General features: G+C 42.1%; 1 non-coding gene across 1 annotated transcript; it reads left to right on the top strand.

The window, feature by feature from the left end:
* The first annotated feature begins 8,018 nt into the window (after positions 1–8,018).
* LOC120266131 lies at positions 8,019–8,124 on the top strand. The gene has a single exon (XR_005537973.1). It is a non-coding gene; the product is annotated as a small nucleolar RNA R71 (small nucleolar RNA).
* Positions 8,125–12,399: the final 4,275 nt, after the last annotated feature.

Here is a 12,399-nt window from a genome sequence, read left to right as displayed (position 1 = left end):
TAGATATTCTATAAAAACTTGTAGCTTAGTGTTTTAGCCAATTCTTTTTAATAGTATATATTCATTATTATACTCATACAATGTTGAAGACTTATTACATTACTTTCTTCTGCAGGTGACTATACATGAGCAGATCTAATAACACGAATTTAGTAGAAGGAAGCAGCGAACCAAAGAGCCCCTAACATTGTTGAGAAGACTTCGGAATAGGCCAGTTATAGAAGTAGATAGCGATAGTGATAGCGCAAAATTTGCAACCATGGCTGAACCAAGAAGAACATTGTCAAAGTATGAGAGGTCACAATTTACAGGGGAAGAATCCAGTATGCAAGCCCCAATAATAGCAGCTAACAACTTCAAAATCAAAGCTAGCACTATTGGGATGATTCAGACCTCCTGTCAGTTTGATAGCTTAGCGGATGAAGACCCAAATTCCCATCTCTCAAAAGTTTTGCAGATCTATTTGACATTCAAGATTGGCATAGTAACAGTTGACGTGATCAGATTGTAACTCTTTCCTTTCAGCTTGAGAGGTTCGGCATACCGGTGGCTTATTTCCCTAACACCGGCTCGATCAAGACATGGAACAACTTGGTGGAGAAATTCCTTGGATGCTATTTCTGACAAGAACCCCCGTAAGTGCACGGGTTTATGGAAGTAATAATCCTAGGTGAGTGGGGTATCGTATCCACAGGGAGTAGGGAATAAGGATACTTAAATTGCTACTTAATCAAGTGAAAATGAACAATGATTGTGTTGATAAGATGTAGTGTAAACAAGAAAAAAAGAAACAAAAGAGAAGCACAAGTAAATGAGGGATAAGGCAATCGATATAAATGGGTACTAGAATATTGTTTGGCCTAGGATAATCGTTACAAGTGCAGAACAAACTATTATGCTTCCTAATTAATGCATTAATGAGTCGTGGACATCCTTCAATACATGGTCCCAAATCTAATGTCAACAATAACTAGCCCTATACGATGTCCCGGTGGATAAATCTAAACAATCTCAACACCTCACACTTGTATAGAATTGCATGGAGTTCTAGGGATTCCAAGTGATAAACCCTCTTCCTAGATGTAGACCTAAGCCTTTGATCAAGGTGAGAGGTCCCTAGTCACAATTAAGCCCTAGGTGCTAAAATCACTTCAATGCTTCACTTCGTTGCCTTCGTAACTAAGCCCCAGCAGAAGGTCATCCTTTAGCCCGTTCACTCTACTATGACCGCAAAGAACTCAAGGAAATAAAGATAGGATAAATCACGTCAAAGGGGAAAGGGGATGCTCTGCTATCTCTCAACTCAACCTCTCAACCCTTTCCAATCTAGATTTGTCTAACTCTCGTGGTGTGTCACTCACTCACAAGGGTTACCATGGTGAACTCTAAACCCTAGTGTCACTGTAAGGGAGCATTCAATCAATCAAACATTCAAGACTGAAACTCAATTAAAACATCAATTAAGGAAAGCATAATAAAAGGTTTAACGAAATAAATACATCCTAGGGTTCACAAATCCAAGTACCCACTAGGTGGTTTAGTTCTCAATGGAGCTAGTTACAATCAACAATGAAATCGAATGTAAAAACATGTAATCTATAGAAAAACTTCCTTGGTAGTCATGTCAATGGTCTTGTGGAGTGTCCTCGTCTCCTCCAAAGGTCCCCTTGTCCAGCCTATGGGCACACCTCGCCGGATCGGTGCCGACGAAAGCTCCACCAATAACCTTCTTCCAAGTGGAGCGCAATGTCGAAGCGGTAGAACCTCTCCAAAACCCTTGTCAATATCTCTCAAAACCCTAGCCACCGCCCTCTTGAAAGTTGGGGAAAAGATGGAGAAAAGAATCTTGAAATCGGGCTGAAAATCGGCTTTTAAAGGGCTGGAATCGGGCATCCACACACCCCTGTGGGCGCCCCTGTGGGTTTTTCGCACGGGTGTGGGTAATTTCCACACGCTGGTGTGAATTGTCTGAAATTCAATTTCTCGGCCGACTGTGAACAGTACTTGCTACAGTAAATTATTACATTGTTTTGTTAGAATACCCTGCTACGGTACCGGCCCGAAATACTTCCGAATCCATGTTTTCATCGATGTAACGTGAACAGAAACACGTTTACGTCATAGATCATTTTGCTTCTTCAATAAACGACCTTATTGGTGAAGCTCTTGCTATCAATGCACAAATCAGGATACTTGAATGTGACTGCCTTTGTGCCCCTCAAAATCATTGTGCTAGCTTGAAAACAAGGAGGTTGGCACACATTCTCGCATGTTGAACCCGACTTATGTTGAACCTACATTGGTTTCTTTCTTTAACATTCGGCTTCATAACCCTATATGCATGAAAGTAACACAAATGCTCAAGTATTAGCGCTAAAACATGATAAAAGTAATGCTTAACATAAGGAAAGAATACTTCACATTCTTATCACACAAGCACTTATCAAACTCTCCCAAACATAAGCTTTTGCTTTTCCTCAAGTAAAAATAGAACATTGAAGCATAGACGAAGGAAATATTGGAAGTGCTTGGCATTAGGTTTACCAAACCATGCAAAGATAGCATTCTACAAGTAAGGGAAATTCCAACACAAATACGAAAAATCAATGCTTTAGCTAATAACTTGAATAAAAAAGGACAATAAACCCGAAATCGTGTAAGTGTGTGTAAACTCACTCAAGTCAACCCAAAGTATACTCCTCGAAGCTCTAAGTATAAGAGACTTATTTATCTACACAAAGTAACAAAAATTATAAAAAAAAAAAAAAGAAGGTAGTAGCTTCACACATCCTCTAAGGTAGCCCTTTCCAAAGCGGCCGTTAAGGTGGCTTTCACACTTTCGAGGTGGTAGCTCTTTCTACAAGGGTGATAGCTTTCACTCATCCTATGAGATAGCTCTTTCTCTCATTAGGGCATAACTAGTATCCAAGTTATGAGAGTAGATTCATACTTCATAGGTGGTAGCTCCAAACAAGCACAACTTAACAAAAAAAAACTATTTTGTTCTTTCTTTTCCTTTTTCCAATTTTTTTTTCATAATTAACAAAAGAAACAACTATAACTAGTCCATTTAAGATCAAACTTGAGTTTCCAAAAGAGTTTATTGAGCGAGTAGTGCAACAAGTGTCAATCGGGCAAAACTTCCTAGAAATACAAGTAAAAACTAGAGCATGAGAACATTTAATGTTAAAAATTCTCCTAAAACTCAAGAATACAATCATTGCAACTAAGGTGAACCGCCATTGGATATGTGAGCATGTATATTAATCAAAACTATTATAAAAGACATGTGCACTATGAAACTCCCCCCCACACTTAAGTTGTACATAGTTCCCAATGTACCATGCAAGCTCATTAATAATGTATATCAATCAAGAATATATGTAGAAGAAAAAATCAAAACAATACTCTCCTGACTCCTAGTGTTGCATTTGATGGTGCTAAATCCTTGGGAATGATGTTCCAACGGGTTGTGAAGCACACACGACCAAGTGCAAAAGCACCTTGGTCCTGTCTATGACTAGTTCTCAATTCTCATACTGACAAGGCCATCTGCACGCATACACAAGGTGGTTCAGTGAAGCTTAATAAACAAAAACAACTCGAGTATATAGAAGATAGAGAAATGAATACAACTCAAGATAACGAAACGAAAATAAAAAACATACTCAAAAGGAAAATCCTTTTTGAGTAGTGCAAGTCTAACAACAATACAAAATAAAGTAAAGTAACAAGAAAATAAAGAATGCATCAAATATCGGTGTTGCCCGGTGTAGGCTCTTCTATTGCTGCTGCAGGATAATCGAAAAGATGCTAGTGGATCGAGTGATGGTGAGGCTGGTGGGACCGGAGGGGTCCTCGGCCATAGAACATATGATGAGGCAACGTATCGCTCTAAAATCTGCTGGAGAGTATCAAAACACGCAATAAACTCAGCATAGTGTGCAGCCTGTGTCGCCCTAACCTCAACGATCTCAGTCCGTAGCACCCCCACCGCACTCTTGAGCCTCTCAAAATGATCATAGGCTCGAGATGGCGAAAACATGCATACCGGGGTGGCTCCTCTGATGCAGGATGTGCCTCGGTCTCCATCACCGTCGGGGGCAGGCTGGGAACCCTCGGCCAAATTATCCTCTCCATCTGCTACCTCTAGGGCAGGAGTAATTAGAGCATATACTCTTGACTAGACCATGCGGACCATACCCATCAATCTCATTGTCTCCAAGCTCAAGGGGCAGGTATACTCGTCTTCTCAGCCCAATGAATCGCGTCCGGGAGACCCATACCCATAACTAGTCTCCTAATGTAGGGGCCCGAGAAAATCGCTCCTAATCTGGTATACTGCCCCTGATGTCATATATACTCTGCAACGATGTTCCCTAGATGAATTGGTGTGCTCTGGTCAACTGAGTAATGGTACAATAGCTCCTGCCAGCTTAAAATGCCAGTGCTATCACCATGCCCATTCACCAACCTACTCAGAATAGCGTGCAAATATCGGTAAGCAGGTCAAGAAAGGCATGTGGCCTTGGACACCCCCGGCTTATACTGGCCCTGACCCCATAATGCTCTGTACGCTCTCTTTGGGGTCAATGCTCCAGGATAATCTGTAGGTAATTGGGCATACTCCTCAGTGTCTGTAAATGCCTCCTCGTATAAGCCAAGCCGAACTGAAAACTGAGAAATGCTCATGCTATGGTGATATCCAAATGCTCTAAACTGAATAAAGTCAAAGCTGTTGAATCTCGTATAAGATCTGTCAAATTCAAATGATGATAAGACCTCAAGAGAAAAGTGCACGAATGGCTGGCTCCTTAATCAGCAGTAGCTACCTCCAACCGCCCAACTGAAATGAGATCCTCAACCTCATCTGCTAACCCATCCGCTTGATGTATATCCCATAGTATACTAGTGTCTAGGATGCGAGATTGTCCAAATCTCAACCTCGATAACCGCTCAAAACGCACTTAATGCTCAGGAATAGCAAATCTTATGCTTTCTGGCTTAGGGGATGACTCACGCGGCTGCTTATCAGCTTGCTTCTTTGACCGAGGTGCCATAACTGCAAAATTTAAAGGAAAATCGATCAAACAGCTTATAAAGTATTACTACAGAAATACGCACGGTCGTGTGGAATTTCTACACACCTATGTGAATCCACAGGGTGTGAAATCTGCACGGTCGCGCCTCACAAAGCTAAAAATACACCGTTTTATCAGTTCTAACTTCGTTCTAAGCATGCATAACCCTTCTAATTGCAGAAATGAAGCAACATTAACCAGTTTCATCGATTAAAATCAATAATTGACGAAGAAAAGAAAGAAATAGGGCTTACCGATGAGTTGAACTGTAAAACTTTGAATCGGCCAGAAACCTACTGAAAATCCCTCTAAAATGGCGGTACGAGGTAGGGAAAGAATGAAAATGTGCTCTTAGATGAATTAGGAGTGTGAGAATGAAGAGAAATGATGAGACTTTAAAAGGAACTCGTGCCTCTTAATGTTCTGTACAACCGTACGGGCGTGCGGAAATTACCCACGCCCGTGCGCCCGACCCATAGGGGCAGACGCATGCCCCTGTGGCTTCTCTTTCCAACCGAGAAAAATCTCTAAGTGTTTCACACGCCCGTGCGGAAATTACGCATGGCCGTGGATTTTTACTGCGCAGTTCAAAGGGGCAGACGCACGCCCCTGTGTCTTCTCAGGATGGACGAGAAACTCTCTGTAGAGATCCACACAGGCATGCGGAAATTACTCATGCCCGTGCATTTATGGGAGAGTCACCCACAGGGGTGAGTCCATATCCCTGTGTTTTCTCGGGATAAATTTGTAAATCTCTGCAGGAAAACGCACGCCCGTGCGGAAATTCCACACGGGCGTGGATTGTCACAAGGTTGTTCACAGGGGCGAGTCCACGCCCTTGTTCCTCTCTAGATGAGCTCTAAACGATAAACGCACGCCCGTATGAAAATTCCACATGTGTGTGTTTTCTCTGGACCCTTCGAAAACACTGTAGGCTCTACATAAAATTCCTAAACATATAAATAAACTCAAAGCCTGCTTATAAAGCAACTTTACCCAGAGAAAACACTGAATGTAAGCTCAAACGACCAAAATTCTCTGCCAAAACACAATTAAGCACACGATGACATCAAAATTCCACAAGACAAATCACAGCAAAAGCATTTAACAATCAAGACACCAACACTCATGCTTATTCATGCAAACTCTAATCTAAGAACTAGAAAAATAGTAAAAACATGGGTTTACTCCCAAGAAGCGCTTGTTTAACATCACTAAGCTTGACGTACCTTGAAGGTAGAGGGGGAGTTATCGGGCTTGGTATCACCTAGCAAAGGTTCATTTGACTTGTTCGGTTCGTGCACATCCCCTAATAGCCTTGGGGCATTTCCTGTGGCGTGTCCTCACCCGCTTCATCTTTCGGAGCACCTTCTTCATGATTCCTGAAGTAGATGGTACCTTCTCCTCTAGACCATGCGCCATTACTCCTTCATTATCCACCTCTTGGTCTAGCAACCCCTCGTATTTTTCAACTATCTCATCAGTAGTGTCGAGAAAATAAAGAGTATCATCAAAGTCAAGAGAATGCCGCATGGCTTCGGCGAGGCGGTATATGAGCTTATCATCTCCAACCCTCAGTGTCAACTCCCCGCCATCCATGTCAATCAATGCCTTGAAAGTACGCAAAAATGGCCTCCCAAGTATCAAAGGAACATCTACATCCTCATCGACGTCCAACACCACGAAGTCTACAGGAAATATATACTTGTCAACCTTGACAAGTACATCTTCAATGATGCCTCTCGGACGTCTCATCACTGTTCGGTCCGCCAATTATAATGTCATCCGACTGGCCCTAGGCTCTCCTAAGCCTAACTTCTTGAAGAAGATATATGGCATGACGTTGATACTTGCCCTACAGTCTGCCAATGCCATTTCTTCACCCATATTACCAATGTTGCATGGAATGATGAAGCTTCCGGGGTCTTTCTTCTTGTTCGGCACATTCTTTTGCAACACCGCCAAGCAAGAGGCATCTAGGATCATCGATGTACTTTCCTCCAACTTCATCTTGTTGGTCAATAAATCTTTCAAGAATTTAGCATACCGAGGCATTTGAGACAATGCCTCCACAAAGGAATGTTGATGTGCAATTGCATGGATAGACCCAAGAACTTCTTGTATTGTTCATCCTCTCGATTGCTCTTCAATCTAGAGGGATAAGGAATTCTTGGCTTTTAGGGTGGGGGTGCCATCTCCTTCTCCTTGCTTGCTCCTGTCTCAACCTCTACAACCTCCGGTTCTTTCACATTGGTCTTCTCACTTGGAAGCCTACCCTCGACCTCACAACTACTACTCAAAGTGATCGCCTTCACATGTTCTCGTGGATTGGTCTCGGTATTACTCGGCAAGCTTCCTTGTGGTTTCTCTTATAGAGACTTCACAATTTGCCCTACTTGATTCTCTAGATTGTGCAATGATGTTTGGGGCTTGTTGTTGTTGAAAACCTGGTGGTGCGGTGGCCTTTTGTTGCCCTTGGTTGTTCCGTGAGAAATTAGGGTGGTTCCTCCAACCTGAATTGTAGGTATTGCTATAAGGATTACCTTGGTTTCTCATTGCATTAACCACATAATCAACTTGCTCAATGGAGGGTGTACCACCAATGGCTATCGGGCAAACGGAGGGTCATGTCCTCCACCGCATCCAGTACAAGTAGTTACGCCTGCCACTCTATTAGAAGTTAGAAGGTCTAACTTCTTACTCAATGATTCCACTTGGGCCACCAAAGAAGTGACTGCATCTATTTCATGGGGTCCGGCAACTTTCTTTCTTTCCCGCGCATTCCACTAATAACTATTCATGGCCATGTCTTCCACTAACTGTCGGGCTTCTTCGCGGGTCTTACTCCCCATTGTACCTCCTGTGGCGGCATCTAGCAATTACCTTGTACTTAGATTCAACCCATTATAGATGGTTTGAATGATCATCCATTCGGGAAACCCATGTTGTGGGCACCTCCGCAAAAGATCCTTGAAGTGCTCCTATGTCTCAAACAATGATTCCAATTCCATCTGCACAAACGACGATATCTCATTTTGAAGCTTCGCCGACTTTCCCCGAGGAAAGTATCTTGCAAGGAAAGCTTTGACCATCTCATTCCAAGTCATGATGGATGCTTTTGGCAAGGAATAAAGCCACTGCTTGGCTCTTCCTTTGAGAGAAAATGGGAAAGCCCTCAATCTAATAGCATCATCCGATACATCGTTAATCTTCAGCATATCACAAACTTCAAAGAAGTTCTCTATATGATTGCTTAGATCTTCATTGGCGAAACCATTGAACTACGCTGACTGCTGAATTATTTTGAAGAATGCCAGCTTTAGCTCAAAGTTCGAGCTGTAATCGGGGGTCACACAATACTCGATTGTGTACCCAAAACTGAGAGTCTAGCAAAATCAAAAAGTGTTCTCTGTTGCTCATTCTGTTCTGCCATATTATCTGACCCTTGACCTTCTACTTTAGCTCGGATTGACTGTTCTTGTATAGGTTCTTTCCCCCTTCTTTTAAGTGTTCGCTCAAGCTCAGGATCTCCTTGGGTCATAACCTAGAGCTACAACCAAAAAGAAAAGAAAAAATTCAGAACGATGATAGAATAAGAAAATGTGAAATAGAATGAATGATGAATAGCTAAGAAGCAATGTGCAAATTATCTCTAAACGTCTACTCCCCGGCAAAGGTGCGAAAAGTTTGACAATAACCCCCGTAAGTGCACGGGTTTGTTGAAGTAATAATCCCAGGTGAGTGGGGTATCGCATCCACAGGTAGTAGTGAATAAGAATGCTTAAATTGCTACTTAACCAAGGGAAAATGAACAATGATTGTGTTGATAAGATGTAGTGTAAACAAGAATAAAAGAAATAAGAAAGAGAAGCACAAGTAAATGAGAGATAAGGCAATCAATATAAATGGGGTACTCAGATATTTTTCTACTTAGGACAATCGTTTCAAGTGCATAACCAACTATTATGCTTCCTAATTAATGCATTAATGAGTCGTGGAAATCCTTCAATAGACAACACCAAATCTAAGGTCAACCGTGACTAACTCTATACGATATCCCGGTGGAGAAATCGAACAATCTTAACACCTCGCACTTGTATAGAATTGCATGGAGTTTTAGGGATTCCAAGTGATAAACCCTCTTCCTAGATGTAGACCTAACCCTTTGGTCCAGGTGAGAGGTCCCTAGTCACAATTAAGCCCTAGGAGCTAAAATCACTTCAACGCTTCACTTCGTTGCCTTTGCAACTACGCCCCAGTGGAAAGTCATCCCTTAGCCCGTTCACTCTACTATGACTGCAAAGAAATCAAAGAAATAGAGGTAGGATAAATCATGTCAAAGGGGAAAGGGGTCGCTTTGCTATCTCTCGACTCATCTTCTCAACCCTCTCCAATCTAGATTTGTCTAACTCTCGTGGTGTGTTACTGACTCACAAGGGTTACCAAGGTGAACTCTCAACCCTAGTGACACTCTAAGGGAGCATTCAACCAATCAAACATTCAAGATTGGAACTCAATTAAAACATCAATTAAGGAAAGCATAATAAAAGGTTTAATGAAACAAATACATCCTATGGTTCACAAATCCAAGTACCAACTAGGGGGTTTCGCTCTCCATGGAGCTAGTTACAATCAACAATGAAATCGATTGTAAAAACAAGAAATCAATAGAAAAACCCCCCTTGGTAGTCATGTTCATGGTCTTGTGGAGTGGCCTCGTCTCCTCCAAAGGTCCTCTTTTCCGGCCTAGGTTACACTTCGCCGGATCGGTGGCGACGAAAGCTCCCCCAATAACCATCTTCCAAGTGGAGCGCGATGTCGAAGTCGTAGACCCTCTCCAAAACCCTTGTCAATACCTCTTAAAATTTCTAGCCTCCGACCTCTTGAAAGTTGGGGAAAATATGGAGAAAAACAATCATGAAATTGGGCTGAAAATCGGCTTTTAAAAGGGCTGGAAATGGGCATCCACACGCCCCTGTGGATTTTTCACACGGACGTCGGTAATTTCCACACGCCCTGTGGATTCTCTGAAATTCAATTTCTTGGCCGGTTATGAACAGTACCTACTACAGTAAATCGCTACATTATTTTGCTACAATACCCTGCTACGGTACTTGCTCAAAACACTCCCGAATCCATGTTTTCATCGATGTAATGTAAACGAGCACATGTTTACATCATAGATTGTTTTGCTTCTTCAATAAATGGCCTTATTAGTGAAGCTCTTGCTATCAATGCACAAATCAGGATACTCAAATATGACTACCTTTGTGCCTCTCCAAATCATTGTGCTAGCTTGAATACATGGAGGCTAGCACATATTCTCGCATCTTGAACCCGACTTTATCTTCGTGTTTGCTTCATCTTTTATATACTCAAGTTGTTTTATTTTTATTGAGCTTCACTGAACCCCCTCGTGTATGCGTGCAGATGGTCTTGTCAACATGGGAATAGAGAACTTTGTCATGGGCACGGCCAAGGTGTTTTCGGCACTTGGCTATGTGAGCTTTACAACCCGTTGGAACAACACTCCCAAGGACTTAGCTCCATGAAATGTAACACTAGTCGTCAAGGGAGTAATGTTTTGATTGCTTATCCCACATCTGAATTTAATTGATATACATTATGAGTGAGCTTACATGAGTACATTGGGGACAATGTACAACTTAAGTGTGGGGGGAGGGGGGGAGTTTCATAGTGCACACATCTTTTATATTAGTTTTGATTGATATACATGCTCACATAGCCAATGGCGGTACACCTTAGTTGCAATGATTGTATTCGTGAGTTTAGGAGAATTTTTAACATTGAATATCCTCATGCTCTAGTTTTTACTTGAATTTCTAGGAATTTTTCCCCGAATAACACTTGTTGCACTTCTCACTCTTGAAACCCTTTTGGAAACTCAAGTTTGATGTTAAAGGGACTAAGTATAGTTGTTTCTTTCGTTTATTCAAAAAAAAAAGTTTTCATTTGTTATTTGTGCTTGTTGGGTGGAAAGAGCTACCACCTATGAAATATGAAGCTACTCTCATAAGTCGGATACTAGTTTTGCCCTAATAAGAGAAAAGAGCTATCTCATAGGATGGGTGAAAGCTACCACTCCGGTAGAAAGAGCTACCACCTCGAAAGTGTGAAAGCCACCTTAGTGCCCACTTTGGAAAGGGCTACCTTAGAGGATGTGTGAAGCTACTACCACTTTTAAAATGTTTTTGTTACTTTGTGTAGATCAATAAGTCCCTTGTGCTTAGAACTTTGAAGGGTATATTGTGGGTTTTTTGAGTGATCTCACGCACTTAAACGATTTTGGGTTTGTTGTCCTTTTTGATTCAAGTTTTTAACTAGAGCATTGATTTTTCGTATTTAGTGTTGAGATTTTTCTTACTTGTAGAATGCTCTCTTTGTATGCTTTGGTGAACCTAAGGCCAAGCACTTCCAATGTTTCCTTCATCTATGCATATACTGTTTTAATCTTTGCTTAAGGACAAGCAAAAGCTTAAGTGTGGGGGAGTTTGATAAGTGCTTGTGCGATAAGAATACGAAGTGTTCTTTCCTTGTGTTGAGCATTACTTTCCTCGGGTTTTAACGCTACTATGGGTGTATTTATGTTACTTTCATACAGGTAGGGTTGTGAGGCCGATTATGAGAGAAATAAGCCAATGTGGGTCGTAATGCACTAATTTGGAGGAAATCTTGCTAAGGTTCAAACGCGAAGACATAGGTCGGGTTCCAGATCCAAGAATGTGTGCCAACCTCCTCATACTCGAGTTAGCACAACTATTTGGAGGGGCACAAGGGCAGTCACATTCAAGCATTCCGACTTGTGCATATAGAACAAGATCTCCACCAACATGTCTGTTATTAAAGAAGCAAGGCGATCCACAACGTAAATGTGTGCTCGCTTGCGTTACCTCGATGAAAGTATGGATTCGGGAGTATTTCAGGCCGGTACTATAGCAGGGTATTGTAGAAAACATTGTTGCAAAAATACCACAGTAGCACTATTTACATCCGGCCGAGAAAACTAGGAAAACAGAGAAATCCACACGGGCGTGTGGAAATTCCACACGCCGTGTGAAAAATCCACACGGGCGGCCACATGGGCGTGTGGATTCCCGATTCTAGCCCTTTGAAAGCTGATTTCAGCCCCGATTTCAGCATTCTTTTCTCCATCTTTTCCCCAACTTGAGAGAGGGCGGTGGCTAGGGTTTTGAGAGGTATTGGCTAGGGCTTTGGAGAGGTTCTATGGCTCCGACATCGTGGGCCGTTTGGAAGAAGGTTAGTGGGAGAGCTTTCGTCGGCACTGATCCGGTGAGGT

Source organism: Dioscorea cayenensis, chromosome 7 (assembly GCF_009730915.1).
Source record: "Dioscorea cayenensis subsp. rotundata cultivar TDr96_F1 chromosome 7, TDr96_F1_v2_PseudoChromosome.rev07_lg8_w22 25.fasta, whole genome shotgun sequence".
In the NCBI taxonomy this organism is placed as follows: domain Eukaryota; kingdom Viridiplantae; phylum Streptophyta; class Magnoliopsida; order Dioscoreales; family Dioscoreaceae; genus Dioscorea; species Dioscorea cayenensis.
Note: the sequence above shows the minus strand (reverse complement) of the source record. Positions and strands in the feature narration are given on the sequence as shown.